General features: G+C 46.4%; 1 protein-coding gene across 2 annotated transcripts in view; it reads left to right on the top strand.

The window, feature by feature from the left end:
- The window catches only part of RAB11FIP3 (RAB11 family interacting protein 3), an 89,434-nt gene that overhangs the window by 17,585 nt on the left and 59,167 nt on the right, over nt 1-12,682 (top strand). For both annotated transcript variants that reach the window (XM_068908211.1, XM_068908210.1), the window contains exon 2: nt 4,948-5,041. The gene's annotated coding sequence lies outside the window, so the exon portion shown is untranslated. The remainder of the gene's footprint in view (nt 1-4,947; nt 5,042-12,682) is intronic.

Raw genomic sequence — 12,682 nt, 5'->3', positions numbered from 1 at the left:
AGCACAAAGTGTAGCAGGAGGTGAACCATTTCATGGCTCTTAGATACTACTAAATTGCATTCCCTGCCTTCTCCTTCCATCTTCCTGCTCCTCAAAAAACAGCCGTAGTCACCAGCAGCAGACAAGAAACCCAGCTTGAGGAGCCTGTTAAGCAGAACAGATCTGGTATCTTCCAGTTTTTATCCTCACTTGGTTTCCTGTGACTTACCTTGGTGCCTGTCCTATAGCTCAGAAAACCAAGGACCACAGAACAAGTCCTTCCCAAAGAAAGGAGAGAACAATTTCAAGGCAAAAGTATCTCAAGCTTTGCTTACCTCTGCGCGTGTCAGAATGCAGGTGGACAAGATTGGGGTGAGAGGTGCAGCCTGTTAGCTGGCCTGCCTTGAGGCGTGTTGTATAGGCGAGCATGAACAAAAACTTCTGGCAGGCTGAGGGGCTACGAGGAAGGTGTCAGCTGGCATTCGCAGCCTTCCCTTCCTTAGGAGACCAACACTTAAAACATCCGCTACACTTGTTATGTTGAACCCATCTGCCGCAGGCGGAAACATGGAGCCTCAATGAGGTTGAGAGAAAAGGCCTTGAGCTTCCTTTTCCTTTCCCCCGACTCGTTTGACAGGGGCACTCGCAGCTGGGGAATCCCTCATCTTCTTGGAAAACTTCCATTGCGCAGCTGCCAAACCTTTGTGTTAACTTGAATTTGGAGTTGTTACTGTTGGTTTAGCTGAGGCTTGAGAAATCATTTGCTGAACTTAACTGCTTCTGAATTTTTTTTTCCTTTGCTCTGCAGCTTGGGGAAGCTGTTAACAGACGGTAAAACACTAATCCGTAGTGCTGGCATACGTACTCGGAGGTGGCTTGGTCAGAAGGGGTTCTTGGAGATGGGTGGTGTTTGGCAGCAAATCTTGTTATTTTTGGAAGGCAGAATGCCCTTCCAGTATAAAGAGCTCTTGAATACAGAAAATGACATGTTAATGTGATTGGTGTAATAAGTAGTTCTTGCTCTGTTGTTGAGATGTAAGATGACCTCCCTCCTCCTCCCCAATCTGCTTCCCTCTCCCTGTCCCTGGCAGATTTCTATAGAGGCTTAAACCTCATACTAGTTGAATGCAGCCACATGTCGCTTTGCCTGCAGTTCCTGAGAACTTGCTTATCGTGAAGGCAGGCTGAATGGCGACCGAGAATCAGTGCTTGCATAAATAGATGCTGCAGTGTCGTCTTGTGATCGTTGTCCCTGCTGAAGGGTGCAGGAACTTTCATGAATTTGGAAATGAAGACGCTTTCCTGTCGTAGTCCTCTGCTTATGATGATCTGTCGAGGCATGGGAGAGTTTCAGGCATCAGACTCTTCAAGGCCTGTATTGCAGCATGTGGGTGGGTGCATGAGATTTGGAGCTCTGAGAGTCAGTGAGAGATGGGAAGTGTATTGAATTCAACTGTTGTATTCTTGGGTCAAGGTGTGCACGTCTGTGCCTTGGATCCTGCTTGTGAGATGACAGTAGGTGCAGCTTGCTGACTGGGTTTCTGAAGCTGATGTTGTCTTGGTTAGCCAGCTTTTACCTACTTTTCTGAGCGAGGTCCTGTACAGACCTTGTGCCTGTAGCCTGTTCTGGCTCTGCTCTGCAGGCTGGGCCTCACCCCTGTCGTGGGGATGAGCAGAGTTGCTCCCTCAGTTCTTACTGTGGGGTTTTGCTTCTGCAGATTTGTGTCTGTTTTCAGCTCAAGGTAGATTGACTTAAAGTAGTTTAAATCTCTCCATTTCAACTGGGATTTAAATTAGCTATTTAAACCAAGTCATCCTCTTTGACTCTTAATCCTCTGCATTTCTAGCTGCTTTTTCCTCTTCAATAGGCATTTGTTTGTAACCAGCTACAAACACACCTTAAGCAAAACCTCTGTTTTGGATGTTTCTTGCTCATCATAGCTCGTCTGTTTGTGTTTAGCTTAGTATTGGAATTTAGTGGAGTGTTAACTTTTGGTTTGGAGCTAATGGGAATAGGGTGCTGACTGCTCTACCTCTGTCCAAGTTGGTGCAAATAAATTAGTTTTCAGCTAAACACAAATCTGTAACTTTCAAACTATTTACCAGACTTGCTAATCTAAAACTATTTAGCCATGACTCATGAATCTTCCAGCCTTTCTAATAAGGTAGAGCGTGTGTGTTTTTAAGCTTAGTCATCAAAACGAAGAAATGGAGGAAACTGGCAGTGACAATTTTGGAGAGAGAGCTTGGAGGACAGAAGTGTGGCCACTAGAAGAATGAAGCAGGGAGGTACCATCTGGCAGCCACAAATCTGTAGCTGGATGCCAGGAGGCCCTCAGGGGCTGGTTGTGCTCTAGACAGCCTCACCCAGGCAGAGTGGGCGCTAGGTGGGCCCAGGGAAGCATTTCTTAGGTTCGGATCCTCTTTTTTGGTGAGCTCTTCTGGTTGTCAGAATTTACTGAGCACTTAAGAGTCTGATTATGGGAACTTTGTCTCGATCGGTTGTTTTGTGGTCAGAGGTTCCTTTTAAACCCGGGCAGCAAGTATGTGCAGCTTTGGATCAGCATAGATGTACTGGACCGTACTTAAAACTTCATCTGGAGATGGGTGGCATTTCTTTGTCTGCATCTAACTACAGGGCTGTGAAGTCTTGCTTAATAAAAAATATTTCAACTCCCCTCCCCTCTCAATTTAAATACATAGGTGACTTTACCCTTTTGCATAAACAAAATATTTGTCCAGGTGTTGGGGCACCTGCGCGGGAGAGGTGGGTTGGTGGGGTGTTGACACGACTCCCATTGCTTCTAAGAAAATGCGCTGTATTACAGCAGCGCTGTGAGCATCCCCTGCCTGCCACCTCTCATGCTGGCAACAGGGTGGGGGGATCGTTACAGGAACTGTACTTTATAGGGTGTCACGATAAACCTTTTAGTCTTATCAAGCGCTATCAAGTTTGATTTAAATGTCGCTTGTGCTTCTGTTATCTCTCTACACAGCAAACGAAAGTTACTTGCAGCTTTTGAGCTCGAATCTGCCAGATGCATTAACTGGGACTGACATGTTCCCATGAGTTGTTTGTATTTTTCTAAAGGACGTTTGTTTAACTTACAAGAATTGTGACTCATTCAAGTCAGTGTGCCGTATGAGTTCAGCGGTTCTGCTGTTATGTGTCTACAAAAAAAAAAAAAGCCCCCACCCCCAAAACCTGTATTCCTCACCAAACTGGGAAAGATGCTCTCGTTTTCTTCTCCTCGTTCACAATGGGCTAAGCTGGCAGGCAGGCGAGCCTGTGTCACGCTGGCGTTTGGGCTTTTTCCATCTCCCTAGTGCTCCAAGATGCACATCTTGACAGGGCATAAACCACAAATATTACTTCCTCTGCGCTGGTAGGATGCTCGCTGTTGCTCTGGGGAGGTGGGATTTGTGAAGCCAAGACTTCTCCTGTCCTCCTCCCCCCCCCCCCCCCCCCCCCGCCAAACTGGAAACCATGTGAACATGTGAGGGAGCCACAGACTGCTCTGATCGTGTGTCACAAGTGTGGTTATGTGGGTGTTTTTCCTGTGTATACACAGACCTGGGTTTCTTAAGGAACAAAAGAAGCCAAAACAAAACAAAAAGCAAAACTCTGGTGCGTTGAGGAGACAGACAGCTCCAAGCAGCACAGCTGGCCTCCGGGCCCTTTAGATAGGGTGACTGCTTTTGTCCTCCTCGCCTTAGATGTTAAAAATCTTTTTAATGCAAGGTGTTTGTTTCCTTCCTTGAAATGAAAGGCTCAGTGAGTCACCGCCTTTTTGCCAAGAACAAACAAAAATGGCGAGATTGCCCGAGCCAGCAAGTGGAAAGGGCTCTGCGATGACTTTGTGCTCATGAGAGCTGAACCAATTCAGCACTACAAAGTGCCTGAAGACTTTCTCCTATATGTCAGCTCTGGTGGAGGAGGAAAGGTCAATGTGTATGGCGGGGGTGAGGGCAGAATCGTCGGCACTTCTCGAGCACAAAACTGATTGTGTGGTTCCCTTTCTCGGCCCCTAAATTGCGCTGCTTCCTTGGTTTGCTTCTGAGCTGAAGGATGTGGCTCTATAATATATGAAGGTGCCTCTGTATCTCTTGAAATGAGAATTTGTTTTAAAAAAAAAAAAAAAGCGGGGGGGGGGCAGGAAGATGTCCAGTTGTTTCAGCAGTCTGGAAACTCACTGCTGGCTAAAGGCCTCTCTGGAGGGAGGAGGGCCTTGCCGCAGCCTGGAAGGAGCTGAAGGCACCTTTCCGAAGTCTTTGTTCGGACTGCGAGCAGTGCCTCGGGTTTTGCTCTCTGATTGTAGCTGTTCTGTTTGAAGTGCCAAAATAATTCTCGCCGGGTTTCAGAAACGTCTCTTGCCCCTTGTGTGGGTGTCTGCTCTGACACCCACGTCCTAAGCCTTGCTGGCTCCTGTGATAGATTCCCCCCCCCCCACCTTAAGCATTGTCTAGTTGTGAAAATGTTTCAATTAAAAGGCCTAAATATGTAACATGGAGCAGTTCATCATTGCTGAAGCCTGTTAATTGGGCCCTCCTACTGGGCAGTCTATTAATGAGCTTTTCCAACCAAGATAGGACCTCTTTAAATAAAACAAAACAGCAACAAAAGAAACCCCACACACCAGAAACACAAACCTGGCAGAAAAGATCCACATTGCAAGAAATATGGCACTAACCTATGTTTCAAGGCTGGCCCTGAGACTATTGCTCAGCCCAGTACTCATTATCCCCTCCATCCTGGTTACTTCTCCTCCCTTTGAGGAGAACAGCTGCAATGTGGTGTCAGTTTGAGCAGTTTGCTGACGTTACCTTGAATCTTTCTTTTTGTGGGCGAAGAAGAGGGAAGGAGGCATTTGTTAAAAGATGCCTCTTTGAGAAGCTTTCTTTATCCTATGGAAGATGCTATGTCTGCAAAGAGCTTTCTGAAGGGTAACACTGCTTTTGTGGTTACAGGTAAAGGACCTAACCAAGTACCTTGATCCGAGTGGACTTGGAGTCATCAGCTTTGAAGACTTCCATCGAGGGATCAGAGCTATAAAAAATGGAGGTGAGTTTGCCATCGTGCTGTGAATGAGGGCAGAAAGACACCAAAACTTAACACCACAAGGGTTAACTGAGCTGACAAGTAGCTAAGTGAAACCAAGCTAGGCTTGGTTTTCTGAGAGTTGTTACTTGGTGTATTGGGCAGAGAGCAAGAGAGAGTAATTGGGTGCGCTTAACTTTGTCAAAGGTAATACCACAGTTTGTGGTGTTGGTTGCATGTTTTCCTATTTATCAGGGAAGTTCCTTCCTAAATGTATGTTGGAAACGGAAAAAGCCATGGAGGGAAAACCCCCTCTTGTTTGGTATCTGCTGTCACCTACAGTTTTGTGGGAATTTGCTGCTATAACAGGACAGCGCCTCTTTGCTGACACTCTGCTCTAGTTGTCTGTCTGTCTGCAGTAGGGTGCAGTATCTCTGAGCATTAATGCGTTTGCCTTGACTCCAACTGCCTAGAGGATCACCATGCACGAGTCGTTTCTAGCAAGGACCATGTGAAATAAGAGCTTTGAACTCACTGGCTGGTAAGCTTTAAACAAACAGGCCAGTGACAATGCTGATGTTGCTCTTGACGTGATTATTGCATGTGCTTCCAGAGCAATAGTTTGGTGAAATGTTAAGTATGTTTCTGGTTGGTTGGTACTTGAATTGCTTTGTTAGAAGAAAAAAAAAAAAAGCTGATGTTGCTTTTTCAAGGAATTGACCTCTAATACTAGTGTTCAGAGATGCGTTTTTGGGACAAGTGTGGTGTTGGGATAGAATGTGGAAAAATATTGGAAGCATAATGTTGAGCACGTTTAATCTAAAATGTGCAAATAACAATTGTCATGCGATGCCTTCGCACATTAATCAATAACTCTGTTTACGGTAGTAGTTGTCTCAAAGTCATGGCTGCTTTTGTGCAGCAAGGAACATGCACTGTTCTGTCAGTCCTGCGGTCAGAGCATGTTTTTGAGCGTCAACATTAGCAAAGGTGTGAATAGACTGATATTTGTGTACAAAGCATCTTGTTTCATGGGGGGGGGGGGGGAACCCTCAAAAGTAGAAGTGACTGTGATTTCTGAGTGGATGATCCCCCTTCCTTCCCCCCTCCTTGCTTATTTGTGCTCAGCTCTTCCTTGTACGACTAGGACTGTAGTGCTTGATGGCAGCTCCAAAGTTTTGGCTGTTTCTGTTGTGGTTTGATAGTGCAGCTGGCTGAGTTCTCATGGTGTAGCAGGAAATGCAGCATGCTATTAATTTGTAATAAATTGGTATTGGAGAAGAGCTTGTTTTTGAAAGCTCTGGCTTCTGTTTCTCTTCAATAATTAATTGCTTTAGTATTATATTAATTGAATGGAAAAAGCAGGTCCAGATAAAGCTTTTAAGAATACTGTTTATTAAACTCGTAAGAGATTGCTATGCCTTTCTTACTATGCTTAAGAAAGATGTGCATTGCCCATCTATAAAAGGAACCCAGAGTAGGGTAGGAGGAGTGTTTCTTTGAGTTTTAACAGCTGAGCAGTTGTTTGTTGAAATGATCTCGAGGATTTATTGCTGCTGTTGAGACAGTCAATATTGATTGTCTCTTTGTAAAGGAAGAAGAGGCTATGCTTGCTGCTGGGCATCTCTTTAACACTGCTTTGTTAATTAGCTTGGCCTTTTTTAGCCAGATATGGCTCTATTGTGTTTCCTGGTAGTCTGTAGTTCAGTCAGTCATTGAAGGGAGACCTGACCTGAGATTTGTGGTTGTTACTGGGATTTCTCGGTGTTCTTAGCTGTTCCTGGGTTTCTACCAGGCTTTGGAACTGCTTGGGGGTAGCTGCTAAAACAAAACTGAGGTAAACCCATTTGACCATGCAGGCTAGCTTGAAGAGGTCCACACTCTGGTAGAACCCCATGTGTGAGAGAAGAAGCAGTGAAATCCAATTCTCTGAAGAGCACCTGAGAGCCATGCAGTCTGCCAGCAGTGGTCTGGTGTTGTCCCGGTGCTGAGTATTGCCCAGAGTCTGTACTACGGGTGCTAGAATGAAGGAGCAGTGGGAGGAGATGGCATTACCCCCAAAACATGTCCGTGGTCTGAATAGTCTCTTCAAATTTTCCTGTGTAGGTGGTAGGCTGAGATGCAGGAAAACTGGGCTTGTGTGCAGGTTAAACGACACTCATCTCCACGCCACTGGAAAGCATGAGCAGACAGGGGCTGCGAAAGGGTGCGGGAATGAGCCAGCCTGAGGCTTTGCCCCTTGGAGTGGGGCTGGAGATGTGGATGCCCTGGGATTCCTCAGCTGACTTTCCCATAGGAAAAAAGGTTTTTCTCGTTATCTTGAGCCAATGGACCTAACTGGAGAAGAGCAGTTTTGATTCTCTTCTGGATGTGATGTTAAAATGAAACTGCTGACCACATGGACTCTATGCCCTTTGATCGCTTCAGCCAGTGCTTCTTGTCCGTGTAAATGGGACAGCTTTTGCTATGAATCTTAAACCACTCTTTGGGTGGTACGAACAACCTGCTTCCCCCCTTTGTTTAGGATATGGGCTTCTTCATCCTTCTCTTCTGTTGATGTGATGTCATGAGTCACTGCTGAAACGCTTATTCAGATCCCTGTTCAATTGCACAAGGCTATAACTGCAGCTTTCTGAGAGGGATGGATGTTTTCCCTTCTGCGTTGCACCTGACCTGTTACTGTTCACTTTCTTAAAGAAATTCTGAAACCCCATCCATGTAATTAAAGTGACTTTTCTGTAACTCTGTACTTCGGTTCATCCCACCTAGCTCCTCTGTTGATGTGTCCCTGACCTGTGTGATGGCATGCGTGTATAATTTCTGCAGGTTTTCTTGTGTGGCAGTTTCACTAAAGGGAATGGTGCCAGTTCATCAGTGGAAGATGTTTCACTAGCCTTACCTTCATCGCTATGGGGAGGGTGAAAGAGAGAAGGTGGGAGAAAGGAAGTTTTCTCAGAAAGCTTGTAACTTGCAGCGTCTGTCTTAACGTAGACAAGGGTTTGTTTTTGAAGATGCTCCATTTACTTTTTCTCTCCCCTCATCTTTTCTGGACTCTGTAGCAGAGCAGTTGTGAGTTCACTCAGGCTGCCTATGATCTGGCTTGGCAAGATCCAAGGTGCAGCTACAAAACTTGCAGAGTTGACTGATTTTCTTACAACTGCTTTTGTGTTCAGTTGGCCTTTATGTCCAGGGAGGATACTAAATCACTTAATCCTATTCTTGTGCCAGCTGCTTGAGGTATGTTCCCAGTGGCTGAAACATGCTGATCTAGGACTCCTAGAACTTACCTCTGCCCTCAGAGCAGAGCAAAGCACAATCTTACCACTTGATCAGTACTAAAGGTGGCAATGCCACCCATCCATTGCAATAAAACAGCTCTTTCCAAGTCTAATCTCTTTGCCACTGTAATCCCACCCTAGTTTAGGGTGGCCCAAGTGGGGATGCATGGGATGGGTTTGGGCCCACTGTCCTGGGAGAGGGCTGTGTTTCCCCTTTCCCCATCAGAGGAGGGGTGGGTGCAGGTGGGTTCCTGCAGCCAGCAGGAAGGGGTACTGTAGGATTTGGGTGGACTTTTCTGTGCTGCTGTTCTTGGTAGCAGGGCGTAAGGATGACTTGTCCTTGGAAACCGCCTCTATGTGATTGAGGAACGGTTGTATGACTTTTTCCTTAGAGAGCTTTGTCAGGGAGAGCTGAAGGGACACTCTTGACTCTTTCCTCTGGAGGAGGGGAGTCTAGCTCTTGAGTAGTTGTAGTTAGATTCAATTCTGAGGCCATAGGTCTGGCCCATTCATCAGGAGTGAGCTGGTATGGAGTCTGCTGGGTGCTCTCAATCCTTGGGCCTGGAGAGGAAAGCTCGGAGATGCTGCTGGAACAGGCTTCCAGGATTCGCTTGTGTGCAGTTGGGTACTGACTGAGCTCCTAGCACCCTGCTGTGTACCAGCCCTTCCTAGTTAAGGGGTAGTGTGGCTGCTGGGGCAGCCTTGTCCTGCCTCCGCTCCCTGAAGCGTGTAGTGTCTGTTTGTTTAAATTTATTCTGTGAATTGTGCCTGGAAGATTGACTAGTCCTGCAATATGTAAATAGGAAAGCGGAGAGGGAAATCATGGAACAGTGGTGGTGAGTCAGGGAAGATAAATAACTCTGGAAAGTGGAACTTCAGGTTCTTGTATTGTAAAGCTCAAAATGCTGACTTGAAAAAAGCAGAGTATATTACAGTGTGCACTTAAGGACTCTAGAAGGTCCATAATGCCTGGGGAAACTGCAGCCAAAGAACGTGTGGTGCACCTGGGTACCATCAGTGAGCTTCTGATGGCACTTCTTCCTAGTCATCCTGCAGAAGAAAAGAAATTGGGAGCCAGAATGACTGCACTGCAGCCGCAGAGCTGCCTCTGCTTAGCAGCTAGAGCTAATGTGGGGATCTTCTGTGAGAATAGGTATTAGGATTTGTATGCAAGCTATGTAGAAAACTCGGACCAGGAGTCAAGTCTCTGCCTTTATGGCAAGACACTGACAGCTGGATCAGTGTGGTAGCGCAGTGGAGTCAGTGGTGTGAAATGAAGATGGCTGATCCAAGGAGCAGCTCCAGTCTGCTGTGTGTGCTGTGTGCTTGATGCAGGAGTTGCTGGAGGGGGATTTAGCTGGCAAACACAAAATATACATATGTATATATATATATAAAATATATATAGAATCAACCACAGCTAGATGCAGACGAATCACAAGGAGTGTTCACAACCAGGTTTCTTTTTTTGTCAGTATACTTAACCTCTTAAGCTTCAAACACTTTTTTTAATGCAGGCATCTCCGTGTTCAGTTGAACATATTTAATGTCTCTGTTTGTAGCAGAGCGACGTTATGCTGGAACTCAAAAGCAATAATGGAAGACACCATGTCGTTAGCACTTTTGCTCTGATCTGAAACATCTGTCTTATTTAAAAAAAATGAAAAAACAAAATGCCACAGGCTTTGCATAGGGGATGGGCTCCGTGCAGGTACCCTGCTTTATGTAGGGAAAGGACTGTTGGTGTCGGTTCGAATTACCGTTGGCTAAACCAGGAGATAGATTCCTGCAGCTTGTGGCCTCGTTCGCTCATTCTGCCTCGGATTCTGATCCGTTAACAAAAGGACTTCTGTGTATTGAGAGCAGACAGTACATCCACTGAGAAATAGATGTGTTTATGAGCTCAGGGGAGGGCCTGAGAATGGAAAGAGTCAAATCTTTTCAAATGTTTCAGCTAAAAAGCTCTTTGGATTTGGAAAGATGGAAAATAGGTCTCCAGAGCCAACATCCAAACCTGGAAGCTATAACGGAGTTCCTGTTCGCAGGAGCTGCGGGCTCTTGGCAGGAGCAGGAGGGGTGCAGGACCGAGGGGCGATACCTGGGAACGCCGCCTCTGAAGCGGGGCAGCTGGTGCAGGTTCAGGAGCTGGCAGCCGTGCCAAACTATGAGCTGCGTTTCGGGGGAGATATCCCTGTCAGGCTGAATAAGAGGCATTCAGCAGGAGGAGTGCGCTCGACTTACCGAAGGCATTTGAGAGCTTTCCAAGCGCGAGGCTGGGAGGACAGGCTGTGGAATGAGGCAGGTCTGGGGCGGGCGCAGGGCAGGGTGCTGAGCGGCGAATGCGCGGCGATCACGAGGCTGGCCGGCCTGGCACAGCGCGGGCCGGCTGGTGTAAAGACCCTGTGTAAAAGCACCGTGCAGCTGCTAATTGCAACTGGCAGCAGCGCGAACTCGAGTAGGTTGAAGAGCTGTTTTCATGGGGCTGCCTTGCTTTCAGTGGTGGCGGGTAGCCCTTGGTTTCTGCACCTGGGGTTTTGTGCCTCTGGATGCTTGACATGTTTCTGGCAGTTGGGTGCCAATTCAAGAATCCTTTTCCTTCCCTGGAAGGAGAAGCATGCATCTAGCCCTCCTGCTGAACGAAGGCTATTGTGTTGCACCTTAAAAGCTTATGAGTCCAGAGAGAACTGCAAATCAGTTTTCAAAACCAGAACTGAGTTGTTATCCCTGCATTGCTAACCCATGTATCGGTCATATGCTCTACAGCCTTGCTTTGAGCAGAGCCATGTTCCCAACTCGTGTGGATACAATACCTGCGCTGCACTAGTTACTTCCTGATTTGGCGTCTCGAAGACGCCCCTGCATCTGATAGTGCTAGATGACATCTCTGTACAGATCCGGCTTCTGGCTGCCCATGAAACACTTAACGTTTGTATGAGTCTGCTAGATACAGCATGCAGTGGCTCTGAATTAATTTCTTAAGAGCCAGGCTAACTGCTATCCTTGTGACACGGCTCTGCTCTGGCTCTGCAGCGTGTTTGAAGGTGCAGAGCGCATGAGATATCTGTCTCCGTCTGGTAACGTAAACTGCTGTTTGGTTTGTGTGTATTTTTTTTTCCTTTGTAAGATCTGCATTGCAGATGGCTTTTGCTACACGAAATTAAAGCTTTCATTGCACAGGGATAATTCCAGCAGCCAAAGCTTGCATTCCTATACGCGTTTCCAATCCAGTAATTATTTTGTGACGCGGTGTTTTTGTGGATCTTCAGTGTTCCTTTTTCCAGCCTAATGCTGTAAATATATATGGCTGTGCTTGCAACAGGCTACTGGTAACATCTAAGCATGCTTCTGTCAGTGGGGGTGCTTAGGCCCAATTTAATATTTAAGGCATCTACTTTTTTAAGAGGAAGGTTAACTAAAGCTTAGCAGATGGAGTGAGATCTCGCATGCACGTTTGACTAATAACTTGGTAAGGATCTGGTGCTGGTGGAGGCACGTCCTACCTTCTCTTCAGATTTGCTGATTGCTTTATTCACGCAGCATTGCTGCAGGGAAGACTTTCTTGTTGGTCTTGCCTGTTCCTAGCCCTGGCTACCCTGTCACCCGTTAGGGAGAGAGCTTGTTTGCTGGCTGAAGGTAGAACAGATGCCTCTTTTTACAGCTGTCATTTAGAGAACAGAGGCTGCCCTGAATGGGAAATCAATCTCGATTCAGGAGAAAGAATAAAGTGAAAATTGCTCTGATTGAAATCTCTGCTTTTTTTTTCCCTTTCTTTTTTTTTTTGCATTGCATCTTGCTCTGCGCTGGCCTATACTGCTTGTTGGCATAAGGAGTTTGTGGAGATAAGTGTTAATTCTGCCCCTGAAAAGAGTGAAGACTGAAATGTCATGTTAAAATTTATGTATATACTTAATGGTGGGGGGGGAAATCCCTTTGCTGTTCTTTGTAGCGCTGTTCTTTGCAGATCAGAGCTCTCCTCATCCCCACAGCAAAGGGGGATCCAAATGGCACTGTTACTGTGCCTGCCAAGTTGGGAGCCCATGTAGTCCCAGTCTGTGACCTGTTCTGCTAGGTACAGAAGAGACCAAGCCTTTCTCTGAAGTACTTACTGAACTTTGTTTTCTCTTGAAATAAGGCACTTTAGTACTTGTTCTTGGCAACTGCTGGGCCTGTGCATGAAGATACATGAGGGTCTTCAACTGAGTTGGTTTAACTCTCCTCACTTGCAGGGAAGGAGGGGTAAAGAGTGTGACATGCTGGGCTGTGATGGAGGTGAGCTGCTTCACTGGTATCCCACTGGTCAAAACGGTGTGAGGTCTCTGATTCCAGGCTGCTTTCCCCGCATTTGTATAAGCCTTGAGATTTGGATGAGCACTGGTAACTGGTTGCT

The sequence above is a fragment of the Struthio camelus genome, chromosome 15, assembly GCF_040807025.1.
Source record: "Struthio camelus isolate bStrCam1 chromosome 15, bStrCam1.hap1, whole genome shotgun sequence".
Lineage (NCBI taxonomy): Eukaryota > Metazoa > Chordata > Aves > Struthioniformes > Struthionidae > Struthio > Struthio camelus.
Note: the sequence above shows the minus strand (reverse complement) of the source record. Positions and strands in the feature narration are given on the sequence as shown.